A 15771-nucleotide genomic window follows, 5' to 3' on the forward strand; every position below is an offset into this window, starting at 1 on the left:
GGATGGGCATTACTGGGCATGGTGATGGGGATCTTCCCTGAGGGCTCACTTAGTGGTCTCCAATAATGATGATTTACTGTGGACACTGAAAATGGATAACAGTGAGAGGATGACATCCTGTTGGCACCACCCAGAAAGAGGAAGGATACCTCAGGGTCATTGAAATTTGGGCATTAATGTGATATTATTAAATAAATATTGAGTTGTTTACTACAAAAGTAGCTCTTGTTTCTTGGTTAATTAGAGTTGAAGACATTGATTTTAAATGAAATTCAGAGTGTGCTCCAGCATCTACGGAACAATAGGTAAGATCTGAAGCAAGTCCACATTTTCTTCAGATGCTATCATAGTAAGTCTTCGGATGTGCAAAGATGGTTGGGTACCTTTCAGTCCTCTGACTCCATCCATTCTTTCTTGACATCACAGAGAAGGAAATGAAGATGAAGTATCTTACATTAATCTGATACCCAGCTGAATGATCAATTTTAAGTCAACAAATTCTAAGTTAGGAGCCTATGCCAAGCATGTCTTGGTATTCAGGACTAACAACGGCCTCACCTTCCCTCACAAGGTTAGAGATGTGAAGCTCAGGAAAGCAACAGGTGTGTGCTGTGGCCCTGGGAAGGGGCACACCTTTGAGTGGAATGCAAAGGTGACAGTCTCTAGACTCCATTCTCATCCTGTGTCCAAACTTGAAGTGTAACAAAGGCTCCTTCTACTACCAATGCACTTTCTAGGTGCACACACTGCTCCGGAGAAGGCAATTATAGTGTTCTTTTTGGACACACTTCTGGTAGTCTTGCTCCTAGGACAGCGTCACTGATTACTAGGAGGTGTTAAGGTCCCTTCTTCAGATATAATCTTCCCTTAGTTTCTCCATAGACCATGAATATATGAGGTTTTGTTCTTAATCAGGCCACCCTCCTCCCTCAGGTCACTAGAGTCTCACAATAGTCTCCCTACATTCCCAGAGCACTTCCTCTTGCCATTAATTTTCTCTTCTTCATACTGGAGTCTTCATCAGTGGAAGATAAGATGTTTTGTACTGGAGCATCAACATCACTTTTCAGAGAGACGATGTTTTAAATCTTAAGCTAGAAAAAGCATGGAAGAGCTGCAGGTGCAGGTGATTTCATTTATTAACTCATTTTGCCTTCATTGAATGGCTAAAGAAATTCCTCTTGAGTCCCCCATCCCTGCAGCTTCCATCTTGATTCAAGCTACCATCCTCTCTGGCCCGATCCAATAAGTGCTGGATAGTTTTAGTTGTCAACTTGACATACCTGGGTAGAGGGAGCCTCAATTGGTGGATTGCCTCCATTGGACTGGCCTGTGGCCATGTCTGTGGGACATCTTCTTGACTACTGAATGATGTGGGAGGGCCCAGCCCACTTCGGGTGGTGCCACCCTTGGGCAGGTTGGCCTATGTTAAGAAAGTAAGTTGAACACAGGCCAGAGGAGCAAGCCAGTAAGCAGCGTCCCTCCATGGCCTGTGCTCCAGCTCCTGCCCCCAGGTTCCTCCCCTGAGTTCCTACCTTGGGCTCCCTGATGAACTGAGACCCAGGAGATGTATGATAAATAAACCCTTCCCTCCCCAACTTGGTATTGGTCAATGTTTTGTCACAGCATTGGACAAACTAGAACACAGTGTAACAGTTTTATTAATTATTCAGTTTGCTTCCATTCTACCTTCTCCAACTATTCTCACCAAATCTCTCTCTCTCTCTCTCTCTCTCTCTCTCTCTCTGACTTATTTTTTCCTCTCTTTCAGGTTGATTTTATTCATGTGTTTCCCCGCTTGTATGTATGTACACCACACACATGCATGCAGTGTCTAAGGAGGCCAGAAGACGGTGTTGGATCCCCTGGAACTGGAGTTACAGATGGCTGCTAGCTGTTCTGTGGGTGCTGGGAACCAAACTTTGGTCCTTTGTAAGAGTAGCCAGTGCTCTTAACCACTAAGCCATTTCTCCAGCTACAGATTTCTAGTCCCTTAATGCAACAAATGGTGACTAATCTCAGCATGAGCTTTAGTGAGAATATCCAAACCATAGATAGCACTTCTGTTCTCCTGCTGCCTCTTGAATAGAATGCTAGTATCATCCTTATCACAATAACTCTACATCCATACAATCTCGAGACATTTAAGAAAAGGGACTGTCATTCATCTCTCAGGTATGTGCTCCAGCACTCTACAGAGTGGACAGTCCAAGAAATACTAATTAGATGAATGAGGAGCTAACTATAATCTATGTGGACTTTTCAGTGGTGGGTTGGGGAAGGCCACAAGGAACATAAACCTTCTATGTGGACCTCTACGGACACTAGGAGTCAGTGGTTGTGATTGTGAGTTGAGGTTGCATTCAGAGTAACATTGACCTAGATAATATATGTCGCTGGGGTTCTAGAGCAGGAAAAGAGTAAAGAAAATAAAACTTTTTTTTTTTCCATGCAACCATGCAGCTAAAGCTTAAAAGGAGTCTGAAAATTACTTTTGACTCATGAGTTAGTGCATGAACATAGAATCAGAATGAGTCCTGTTGGCAGAACGAGGCTATTTAGGAAACTCCATTGTGTGTAAATAACTCAGGCCAGAATGATTGCCAATTCACCTTACAAGTAAATGGAACATTGGAGATACATGAAATAGGGATGGTGAGCAGAATATTGTCTGTCATCTATTGGTCTATCTATCTATCTATCTATCTATCAATCATCTAATCTGTCATCTATCAATTATATCTATCTATTGTATATTATACATATATACATATATATTAGATATAATCTATCTATCTCTATAACTATCTGTGGTGGTTTGAATAAGAATGTCCCCCATAGACTCCAAGTATTTGAACACTTGGTCCTCAGTTTGTGGCATTGTTTGGGGAGGGTCATAGAATCTTTAGGGGTGTAGCCATGCTGGAGGAAGCACATCACTATCAGTGGGCTTTGAGGGTTCAAAGCTATGTCTCACTTCCAGTTTCTCCACTTCCTGTCCTTGCTTGAAGATGCTTTCTGCTCTGGCTGTCTCCTACCATGCCTCCCCACCGTGATAGACTCTAGTCCATCTGGAGCCCAATAAACTCTTCTATAAGTTGCGTTGGTCATGGTGTCTTATCACAGCAACAGAAAAGTAACTAACACACTACCTATCACCTATCTATCATATCTATCAATCAATCATCTATCATTTACCTACCCCACGAAAGAAATCAGGAGCTGCATGGGTCTGTCTTTACTCTCAACTTGACTGGATTTAGAATCACCTAGGAAACACCTCTGGGCCTCTCTGTAAATGTGTTTCCAGAGGGGTTTAACTAAGGAAAGGCTCACCCTGGATTTGGGAGGCATTGCCCGATGGGCTGGGGTTCTGGACTAAATAAAATGAGGAAAAGGAGAAAGGGAGCTGAGCACCAGCATTCATCTGTCTGCACTTCCTGACTGACTGTGGGCACAATGTGACCAGCTACCTCCAGCTCCTTCTGCCCTGCCTTTCCTGCCATGATGGACTATGTCCTCTTACCTCTATTCTTTCTTGCTGTGCAGCCCTGACTGACCTGGAACTTGCTATATAGACTGGGCTGGCCTCAAACTCACAGATATCTGTCTACCTCTCCCTCCTGAGTGCTGGGACCTTAAGTTGCTTTTGTCAGATATTTTTCACAGCAATGGAAAAAGTAACGATAATAGAGTCTCCCACTGTCTCTTTGTTATTTTAACTTTTTTTATGTAGATGAGTGTATTGCCTGTATGTATGTAAGTGCACCCATGTCATGCAATTGCTGGAGGAGGTCAGAAGAGGGCATCGAATTCCTCTGGAACTGGAGTTACCACAATGTGGGTGCTGGGAGTCAAACCTAGGCCCTCTGCAAGAGCAGCCAGTGCTCTTAACCACTGAGCCATCTCTCTAGCCCTTCATTGTTTCTTTAAACATTCTCTACTATAGGTAGAATTCTGCATTCCCCTTGATGACTTTGGCAGGTCTATAACTTCTACATGGAATTGAGGCAATTAAAAAAATATTTGGAAAAAAATAGCCACCATTCAGATCTTAGTTTTTCAAGTTCAAGGTAATAGTTAAAATGCTGAAGCTGATTTAGTCTTAAATCTCCTCTTCTGGCTTGGCAGAGCCTTCCTCACTCTGGAAGCCTGCCCTGGGAAGGGACGTGCTCCTCCTCTCTCTGCTCACCTCCTCCTCTTGGCAGGCAACGGTTCCCTTCATGCCTGGAATGGAGCCCAGAAAGGGAGAGGTGAGGGAACAGGAGTGTTCTCACGTGGCTGGGTGGCCTAAGCCATTTGAGCCGGGTAGTTGGCCGCCCTGGAGAGGCCTGGCAGCCCATGAAAGCTGACCCTGTCAGAGGCCTCCAGCTGGGCTGCTTTCTCCTGCTGTCCCTTGACTTGGGTTGAAGTGTTTCTGTGCCTCTGGGTGGCCTATGTGACTCCTTCCCAGGCTGCTGGTGGTAAAGGAACAACCCCTTTCTGCTGGTCTTCTGCCCAGGCCTACAGGCCCCAAGGTCATGGCATCCCACTATCCCTAATCTGTGCCTTTTCCCATGGGGCCCCAAATCTGTTGTATGGAAATATCTCTTGTTTTACCACAAAGTAGTAGCCATCACTAACACTTAAATGTCACTTCCAGTGTCCATCACTGCCCAGTTCCTTTACACTTGCTTGCTAATGAGTGCTCACTACTACCTGCAAGGTGGGTGATTCTGGCAGGCTATAACCATGGCATTGATTCTAAACATCTGCTTTCAGTTCAGTCATCACAAAACACTGCATGGGCATTTCATTCGCTGTGGCTCCTGTTGCAGAAACAGGAAGCAGGAGATTGAGGCTTCATTGACCATGAATTTACCATGAGGCTTCATGCAGTCTAGCAGTATCTCTAGGCTTCAGTTTTCCCAACTCTAAAGTGAGGAAATGGGTGGACAGACTCCTTATCACCTAAGTTCTTTCCATCAAGCATAAAGAACAGGGTGGTGGGATTTGGAGTGAGAGATGAAAAGAGCTAGGCCGGATCTTGGGCTTAGAGAGCCTCTGACAATCTGGAATGAGTAACCCTTAAAGCTCTTCAGCATCTTCAGACGTTGCAAGAAGTAAAGTATATACTTAAAATTCCTTGCACTATAGGTCTTAGTTAATTGCTTCTGTTGTGACTTTAATGAGAAAGCTCAATAAAAAGGCATTTCGGTACATAGTCTGAAGAACCTAAAAAACATTTGTTCTTCTGATTCATAAACTCCTCACCAGAAATAGACTCTAAGAACTAATCAGAAGCATACACAAAGATTTATGCACAAGAGGGTGAATCACAGTCATCTTCATGGTAGTATAAAGTAGAAACCACTCCCTTGAGTCCATTTCTGCTCACATGCTATGTCCTTAAGGAGGGTCTTTAACTGCACAAATAAAAACAGTCCTGTCTCAGGGCTGGGGAGATGGCTCAGTTGGTAAAGTGCTTGTCGTTTAAGGGTAAGGGCCTGAGTTTAATCCCCTAGAACCCACATTGAAAAAATGCTGACAGAGCAGGTGCCCGTAATCCCAATGTTAGGGAGGCAGAGACAGGAGGAGCTCTAGGGTTCATCGGTCAACCTGTCTACCCAAATCATGAGCTTCAGATTCAGTGAGAGACCCTGTCTCAATAACTAAGTAAATGAATGAATAGCTAAAATAAAGTAGAAAGCAATTGAGGAAGATCCCTGACATCACCCTCTGATGATGTCCATCTGCATGTGCTCATACATAACATATGTACCTGCACATATATGAATACACACACACACAGAGGCTTGTCTCCTGACCTTGTCTGTATTTTTAATGCTACTACTGAATATAAGTATATTTATTTGTTTACTTTCCTTTCTTTTTATTTTGGTCTTTTTGAGACAGGGTCTCCCTGTAGCCCCAGCTGTCCTGGAACTTGCTCTGTAGACCAGTCTGGCCTTGAACTCACAGAGATCCACCTGCCTCTGCCTCCCAAGTGCTAGAATTAAAGGTGTGTATCACCACACCTGGCTATTTATTTGCTTGCTTTCTGTCTCCAAGAAGTGTGCCCCGGGTGCTGGAGCGATGGCTCAGTGGTTAAGAACACTGGCTGTTCTTGCAGAAGACAGGATTTGAATCTAGCACCCACACGGCAGCTAACAACTATCCTTAACTCCAGTTCCAGGGTATCCAACAGCCTCTTCTGTCCTGTGTGGGCATTGCACGACACGGGTGCACTTACCTTCATGCAGGCAATACACATATACACATAAAAATAATAAATAAAACATTTTTTTAAAAAAGGAAGTATGCCTCATGAAAGCCAGTTTTGTGTGACTTGAAGCACATTTATATCTGATGACCTTTTGAAAGAAAAACAATTTGAAAAATAATTAGAGATGAAAATTAATATTAGTTGAGAATGAGAGAAAAGGTCTTTGGAAAGTTCCTCACCAGACTCACAGTCATTCTGCTTCCAAGAGGCAAAGGCGTGATCTATTTTCTTCACAGCTGGATCATCAGAACTGAAAGCAACTGGTACATAGAATCTGCCTAGGAAATAATTCTGAAATTAAAGTGTCCAGCAAGAGAAAAGTAGTAAATAAATAAACAGAGAGTCAGAAAGAGGCATCCAGCTTGCCTCCAAACATAATGATTAATTGAAAGAACTGGAATTAAACCCAGATCTGTTCTCTTCTCCTTTCTAGAGTTGTGGCTGTCCAGACAGACTCCATGCCCAGCCTCCTTTGCAGCTAGGTATAACTATGCAATAAAATTCTTGCAAGTCAGAAGTGAGTAGAAATGATGGTGCCAATTTGGGGGCTGAGCCTTACAACCACAGGTATGCCATCTCCAGTCTACCTGACATCTGGATGGGATAGTGGTCAAGACCTTGAGGAGGATTGTGAATTGATAACTGAAGAGGGAGCTTCCTCACTGACTCACACAGTTTATATCAGGACTTTGAAGTGACAGAGAAGTAATCTCTATCCTTTAAACCATGGTATCTGGGGACTCTTTGTTACTGCAGTTTCCTCTTGTACTAGCTAATAGAATTTTTCTGACAGATTAAACTTTGTTTCATGTTAATTGATTTTTACTTCTTTATCTTTTAAAATTGACAATCGCTAGTGAAATCATTCTATCCAGGTCTCTTTCATTCTGCTATGAAATGCTTTCTGGCAACACTATCAGAAATGGGAAGAGTGACATCACTTACAGTTAAGCTTTCCCCTGGTTGTTAGGGATGCCTCCCCTCTCTGATTGTGTGCCAGGTACTGTTCAGTTTCCCATGGGGTGAGTCAATGACTCTTTACCTTTGGACTAGATAGCATTATTATTCCTTTTATAGATAAACTAAGCCCAGGAAGTTTATGCAACACTGCTAAGTAAGTTCCAACCTTAGCAATAAACCTGGTGATAAATGAAATAGAAGCTCTGCCTTTTCTTTCTGCCAGTTGTCCTACATTTTAATGCAATTTGTCTTCTGTACATGGATCCCTGGCACGTGAGAGATGCTGTATGGTTCAAATCCAGTAGCATTTTACCAGGTGTAGTGAACACATGGGAACCCTAATGCTTCCTTCTGCAGGTTGGAGGGTGGATGACTCTAAGACTCTGGGTAACTCTAAAGTTCATGATCTGTGAGTCTTTCCTTCTTTAGTCCACTATCTGACCTCAGCATTGTTAACTTGCATTTCCACCGAAGTTGAGGGAGCAGGGGGTCAGCTCTGTATAGGAGGAGGCCTGGGAGGGCATTACATAGTTTGGCTGGAGTTAAAGATACAAAAACAGGGAATGTAGGTGAGTCAGGCTGGGCTGGTCTCCTCAGCTCCCTGCTATGGTATGAAAGAGGATACAAAGGGCCAGGGAAGCTTCTAGGCTTGAGAGGAACAAGGATGCAACTATACATGAAGGAAGCAATGCCCAGCCTAGAGTCCCACCTGCAATTTTGTACGGTACTCCAAGAGACTAATTTAGCTCTGGGGACCATGAACTTCTGTCAGTCTTGGCAAAAGACTTTTCCTCCCAAGAAGAAGGTTGGACTGGCAAGTTAAGGATGCATGAACAAATGAGGACTGTAGCGATTCTCTTCCTTGGTGTTTCAAGTCATCAGGCAGAAGAGATTCTTTGCCCTCAAGGGTGGCTTAAGTGGGCCCTATCCCCATCCATGAAGAACTGGTCATGGCTAGAACATGCAGGGTGCAGAAGACTCTATGAGCCTTTGATTTTGGCTTTCTGCTAAAACCAAACTCTTCCCTCCTTCCTGATTTTACCATAACCCCTTACCCCATTCTGGAAACTACTTGCAAATGGTTGATCTAATATCAGCTCTGGGCAAAAGAAAAAAACAAAACAAAACAAAACAAACTGTAGCCAGAAACTGTTCAATCATAAGATGAGCAGAACCTGAAAAGAACAGGGAGGAAGAGTGAAACTGTCAGCCAAACGAACGCAGGGCAGCTCTCTGCTAAATAGAGGATGTATTTTCTCTTTTTGCTTTCTCAACAAAATTATGAGATTCAGTGCTTTGACTTCTGTGACTGAGCAGATGTTCTTTCTGTCTCAAATCCATTAGCTCCATGCCTCCTCTGTTGAGTGGGTGGTGCAAAAATAAAATCTGCCAGGGAGATGCTGACAGCGAGGGGCCTCTGAGCCATCAGAGTTGCGCCATGACCCATAATGTAGAGTAAACGGAGGTCTAGGGGAGCAACTCCGATCGGTTAATTTGTCTCTAACGAGGGAGAAGATTTGCACAGTCACAAATTACTGCAATTCAGTGAGCTAAACTGAGTTGAAAATATATTTTATGTTGGGATATGTCTTAGTCCATTTGGGCTGCTGTAATAAAATGCCTTAGACTAGGTGGCTTATAAACAACAGAAATTTATTTCTCCTAGTCTGGAGGCTAGGAAGTCAAGATCAAGGTGCTGACAGTTTCGATGTCCACTGAGGGCTGCTTCCTGGCCTGTTATTGTGACCTTATACAGCAAAATGGACAAATGTCTTTCTGGGCTTTGTTTGGATTTTTTTTGGTCTTTTTGAGACAGGGTCTCCCTATGGCCCCAGCTGTCCTGAAACTCACTATGTAGACTAGGCTGCCCTTGAACTCACAGAGATCTGCCTGCCTCTGCCTCCCAAGTGCTGGGATTAAAGGCGTGCGCCACAACGCCTGGCTCTTTCTGGGGTTTGTGAGGGCATTTCTCTTGTGCATGAGGCCTCTGCCACATGACCTAATCTCCTCACAAAGATGTCACCTGCTAAGATCACTACCTTGAGGAGATAGGATGTCTGAATATGAATCTGGCGATGGCTGCAAACCTTCAAACCACAGCAGGGAGAATTTACAATATTGATGCCCCAAATATCCCCTACCCAGGGGATGCTGTCTAATATACCTGAGGAAGTTTTAATGCTGTGGGAGACCTGTGCTTTGCCTTCATTTCTCCTCTTTCTTATGCTGTTAACTGCATGTCTTCAGCTCAGCAGGTCATCCGGAACCTTCCCTGCAAGATGCCTCTACCTCAAATTAAAAAACGGTCTCTTCCCTCCTTCTTCTTGTTAAGATGGTGCCACGATGTGGAGATTTCCTGGCAATTTCAAAGACCCAGCTCCCCCTACCCTTCACGACAAAGGTTAATGGGAATGCCAACAACACACCATCTTATGAGAAATGAAGGATGCTCAGATGGAACCCGCAGGGGGTGGCTGAAATTTCCATTTCCTTACTGTAATGAAAACGGCATTTCCATTAACTATGGAAATGGAAATTATTTATAGTGGAGTCACCTATGACATCATCGAATCCTGGATTCTATGGTGAGGTCTGGCTTTGCAGGGCTGGCTGCCCAAGCATCTCTTCATTACTGCTCTCCATGTGGTCCTGGGGATGCTGCACAGGGCAAAGGCTCTGTGCTGCAAGAGTGAGGAGGGGCTCTAGAACAGATCCTCAGGAAGGTCTAGCACTGTTTCCTTCTCTTTGTCTATGACCTCTACTTGGTTTGAATCTGTGATTTGTGTGTGTGTTTCACAAGCTTCCAGGCACAGATCAGCAATGAGATGAAAAACAAATCATGGTATTTTTAAGTAGCCCCTAGATGCCTGTTGATGTCTGTGTGTTCAGTATCCGACCCCCACACCCAGTGCCTGAAATTGCCTACAGCATCAGCCTTCCCTTCTTCCTTAATAAAATCCTATTGTTTTAGCTCCACAGATGACTTCCTGCAATAAGACCACACCTCCCCCAGCATCCCTCGCAGCCAGGGGTGGCCCTGCAGCCCCTGGGAGCTAGCTAAGGAAGAATGTTTTATGTGATTTTTCAGGATGCCCTCAATAGGAAGAAACATATCCATTTTGTCAGCTGTAATGTGGACTTGATGGTTGGACATGAGTAACTCTCTTACACCATTAGGTAAAAGCCACTTACTGGAAATGGTAAAATGTCAAGGAGGAGTTTCAGACTGTGATGACTCTAGGGAGAACTTTGAGACATTTACAGCTAAGCTAAACCTCTCCTATCAGAAATACCACTGGAAGGCAGTGGGGAGAGGTGTTGGGGAACCTGGGTATTGGGTCAGACATCTGAGAAAATCTTGCCTTTTCTAGATTTAATAGTCTTGTGACCTTATGTAAAGTGTGTCAACACTCTACATCTGATTCTCCACTGAAGAATGAGTAGAAATAAAGCCTGAATAGATTTTGTGGCAAATTAAACTGCAGAATACAATGAAAAATTTCAGTATAAAGCCAGGAGTGGTGGTCCATGTGTGTAATTACAACACCAGGGAGGCTGAAGGAGAGGATCACGAATTCCAGTCCATCCTGGGCTACATGGTGAGATCTTGTCAAAACAAACCAAAACATGACAAAACAACGACACTTTCAACATTGAGCTTGAGCTTGGCATGGTAGGGGCACAACAAGAGGTAGATAGTGTTATTCTAATGCCATAGGCAGGCAGGTGAGCTACAGGGATGGTTGTGACTTCTCAACAAACCACATAGAAAAAGAATTGACAGCCAGACCCAGAAGTCTTCAGGGTTTGTGATTTTCTTTTTCGACCACTATAGAAAGATGTCACCTTGAAAAACAAGGGAAAAATTAACTCAGCTTTTGCTTGCTACACACACACACACACACACACACACACACACACACACACCATTTTTTCAGGTAGCTTAATTCCTTCTCTATGTTTCTTTATTTATGTGTTTGTGTGGACACATGCATGCCATGGTGCTTGTGTGGAGGTGAAAGACAATTTGCAGAGGTGGTTCTCTTCTTCCACCATGTGGGTCCTGGGACTCGAACTCAGATCTTCAGCCTTTGCCAAGAGCACCTTTATCCTCAACCATCTCACTAGTCTTTCTTTTCTTTCTTTCTTTCTTTCTTTCTTTCTTTTTTTTTTGTCTTTTTTGAGACAGGGTCTCCCTATAGCCCCAGCTGACCTGGAACTCACTATGTAGACCAGGCTGGCCTTGAACTCACAGAGATCTGCCTGCCTCTGCCTCCCGAGTGCTGGGACTAAAGGTATGTGCCACCATGCCTGGCTCTCACTAGTCTTTTAATTCATTCTTTGAGTTCAAAATTAATATCTCTTACAAACAAATCCATGAAAGGGAAGTGTTTATTTCTTAGGGTTACTACATGCCAGTATTATACCCTACATTTCCATTAAACTGTGCCATTGTTTGCTGACCCCTATGATCTCTGCATGATGATGCTATCCTCTTTGACATAATAGCACCCCCATTCCTTCACTCCATAATGAGTGTGCTTTAAAAAACAAAACAAAACAACAACAACAAAAAAAAAAACCCAGATAATTCAAACCCAGAGCTCTTAGTCTTTGGAATTCCAAGTCTTCATCAATAGAACCTTTTTGCTTATGCTTCCATAAGATCAAGGCTGCCATTTGGGTCGAATTCTTTTACATCACTTGTGGGCTCAGAACAACTGAAGTGAGACCAGCGGCTGTTTTCAAAGCAGATGCATCCACAAGGTTGTGCTTCACGAAGGCTGAGCTGTGTTTGGTCACCAGTGTGTCCTTACTTTCAGCCCAGAGGGCCCCGTTGGTATGAACGGAATGAACATTGAAGAAATGAAAACCGCCAGGATCACAAGGTAATAAGCAAGCGGTCTTGGATGAATTAAGCCATTGAGTTAATGCACACAGTATTCTCTCACAGAACCCAGGTATGATGGCATTTGTCAGGATTGTCCTTGTGTCCTAGTACCTAGATTGGTCAGTGGCCCAGTGGGCTGTCATTTGGCTGGGGGTAGGGTGGGAATGTTTGTCTTTTGGGAAACAAAGAGACCAGAGTCTCCCTCTGGACACCTCAGACAACTTCCAGAATGGTATGGGATGGCAGGTGGCCATTCACTGCAGAGCAGTGTGGGATCCACACACATCTGTTCTGAGCTCCGCAACACCTCTGTCAGCCTTCAGCCTGGTGATCACCAGCAGGGGCCCCACCCACTTTCCAACTCCGGATTTTTAGCTTCCCACAGATTCCCATGTACCACAAATCCTTTGAACAGCCTCCACCCTCTGTTTCTTAAGAGAGCGAGAGAGCAGCCTAGATTGTAAGAGGGATTTCATAGGTAGCCTCTGTCTTCAGTCAGGCTTGAAGATGACTTGATACATTTTCAGATAGAAAAAATTGCTGTAGAGAGAGGTTGCACAGTCAAGGCCAATATTTTTCTTTCTTTATTTCTTAAATATTTTACCTATTATTTTTATTTTATGTGTACAAGTGTATTGCCTACATGTATGTGAGTGCACCTGTGTAGTGGAATTCCATGCCTCGGGGGTCAGAAGTGGGCTTCGGATTCCCCTGGAACTGTAGTTAAGGACAGTTTGTAGCCACCATGTGGGTGCTGGGAATCTAACCCCAGGCTTCTGCAAGAGCAGTCAGTGCTCTTAACCGCTCTCTCCAGCCCCAAGGCCAATATATTTCAAATTGCAATAGGGAGATGGAAGTGACAGAAGAGGTGATTAGTGACTGTTTCTAAAATGACTATGAGGATCTAACACTTTGGCAAGAAAAAGCTGGAGAGAAGGAAATGAAGACTGAACTCAGGCTGGATGCTGTGCCCGCACCCGCTTTTGCAATGGCGAGAGCGGTTTTTCTCCCTCTCTGAGAATGTCCTCTGTCCAGTGCTCGCGGGCCTTCGCATCTCTGTCAGGTGCTCCCTGGTCTTCACAGCCCTTTGCTGCTCTGCTGGCTCTTCACAGATGGCACCCGCTTTTGCAATGGCGAGAGCGGTTTTTCTCCCTGGTGCTCCCTGGTCTTCACAGCCCTTTGCTGCTCTGCTGGCTCTTCACAGATTGGGATGCTTCGGGTCATTTTCTCAAGTTTGATGCAGTGCGTGGGGTGATGGCTGTTTCCAGATAGAAGACCGTGGAATCCCGGAAAGAGTTGAAGAAAAGCTGAGCTCCGAGTTTGTGCTTTGATCCAACTGAATTGTGAAAGACATCCTTTGGATTTGACACATCCATCAAAGGGTCTGGTTCTCATTTCTCCACCGTGGATGTTCTCTCTGAGAAGAATGTGCTTTCATTATTAAATTATATCAGAAAATATTTTTGTTTAATTTTTTTGAGAGATTTTTGTATTTCCAAAGGAATGATTTTTGAGACTGAGCTTTCTTGGGCTATTTTTGACGATACCATTCCCCAGTGCAGTAATTTACTCATTTTTTTCCCTATCTCCCTTTGAATCTACTGGAGGGAAAATGACAGGACAAAAGCAGATGGAAGTCAAAGCATCAGTTTTCCTATTAATAAAGTAGATGTTGGGAAACCTGGCGTTTGTGTGGGCAAAGGACTTCCTAAGACTGAGCCCAAACAGTAGCCTTCGCTGCCCATGAAGCTACGGCAAGGCTGGACCAATCCTCCCCTCCCTCACAGACAGGTGTGGAGTGAAGCTTTGCCGCTCTGCTTACCCTGGGTCCCGGGGCCACCTACAATTTTTCTCTATTTCCTGAAAGAAAAAGGAGACGAGGGATTAAAGGGGTGGGACTGCGCATGCTCAATTTCCCCTTATCGCAGTTGGGTGGGTGAAGAATAGCAAAGGCTGGATTTTCAGCAAGGGAAAGCGGCTCTGATGGGGAGGTACCTTTCCCCTCCGTGATAGCGTTGTTGAAGTAGGTATTTCACGGTTTTGCTTTCCACTCCGTTAGCCTCCACCACCCCCTGGAGCATCCTCAACTGAGTCAGAGAAATACTATGTTGACAAAAGAACTCTGGACTGGATTTCAGAAGACCGGTCCTGGCTGGGCCTGGGAGGATCTGTTTTCCACATCTTATTTTCTGAGGAGCAGGCGAGATGGTTCCTCCTTGATGAAGCCTGTCCTGTGGTTTGGGGTTCAGTTTCCTCTTCTGATAGCCTTGCTCTGGTTTACTTATCCCCCCACCTCCTACTGTATTTCTTCCACAGGCTTCAGACTTGCAGAAATCATTTCCACTTAAAACCATACCTTCAAAGCCGGGCATGGCGGCAACTCGCCTTTAATCCTAGCACTCAGGAGACAGAAACAGGCAGATCTCTGTGAGTTCAAGGCCAGCTGGGGCTACAGGGAGACCCTGTCTCAGAAAGAACAACCAACCAACCAACCAACCAAACAGACAAACAAACAAACAATATTCTCATTGTCGCCCTTTCCCCCTCTGTACCTTCTTGTCGACGGACTCAAACTACAAAGTGTTGCCGAAATGTACAGGAGAAAGGAAACCCGTGTCGCTGGTGGCAGTGGGGGTGGGGGTGGGGCAGGGGGGTGAAACAGGGTGGGATATTACACTAAGTAAAGTGCCAAACACACAAAGTCATGCGTGTCCTCACCTATATGTGGGGCTCAACAAGCTAATTTCCTAAAAAGCAGAGCAGATACAGGGGCTGAGAGGGGGAGGGGATAAAGGGAGGCCACAAAACGGACACCAGAGCACTGTTAAATAGGAACATAGGTGAAACTGTTCTGTAGTACAGTGTGCTGCAACCATTTATTATCTATAATGCATATATATATATATATATAAAGGAGAGAGAGAGAGCCTGGGGGTGGGGGCTGGGCACATGGCCCAGCAGTTAAGAGCACTAGCTGCTCTTGCAGAGGACCAGGATTCAGATCCCAGCACACAGCTAACAACCATCCATAACTCCAGTTCCAGGGGATTTGACGCCCTCTTCTGGCCTCTGCAGACATTCCAAGCATGTGGTGCACTTACATTTTGTGCAGGCAAAACACTCATATGCATAAAATAAAAATAAAATACTTTTTAAAAAACCAGAGGAATTTAAATGTTCCTAACACAAAATGCTAAATGTTAAAAAAAAAAAACAACTAGAAATGCTAATTACACTGATTTGAACATTGCCTATCACATATATTTATCAAATTATCACCCTGTACCTACCACATATATACAATGACTACGTGTCAATACAAAAGAAAGAAAATATGTTATCTGAGTGTCTGGCCTCTCCTCTTTCACCCCTCAAACTGGTCTCTGTTCAGTCCTCTGATGCTCCACTAAGGGATCAGTGATACTTGTCTGTGCATGAGGTTCCAATGGACTCTGCCTTCTTACTGGACTCAACTTCTCAGGCTTGACTGGCACTGCTCACCACCCACTGCTTGCTCTTCGGAAGCCTCATTTCCTCTTCTTTGCCTGGTGCAGCACTTTCTTGGTCCTCTGCCTTGGAAGCTCATTTTCCTCTGGCAGTCATTTCTAGGAGTTCTGTAACAGCTCATCCCTCCCTTATTTTTGTGCTGTGGTCC

This window comes from Nannospalax galili, unplaced genomic scaffold, assembly GCF_000622305.1.
Source record: "Nannospalax galili isolate Female #2095 unplaced genomic scaffold, S.galili_v1.0 scaffold236, whole genome shotgun sequence".
Lineage (NCBI taxonomy): Eukaryota > Metazoa > Chordata > Mammalia > Rodentia > Spalacidae > Nannospalax > Nannospalax galili.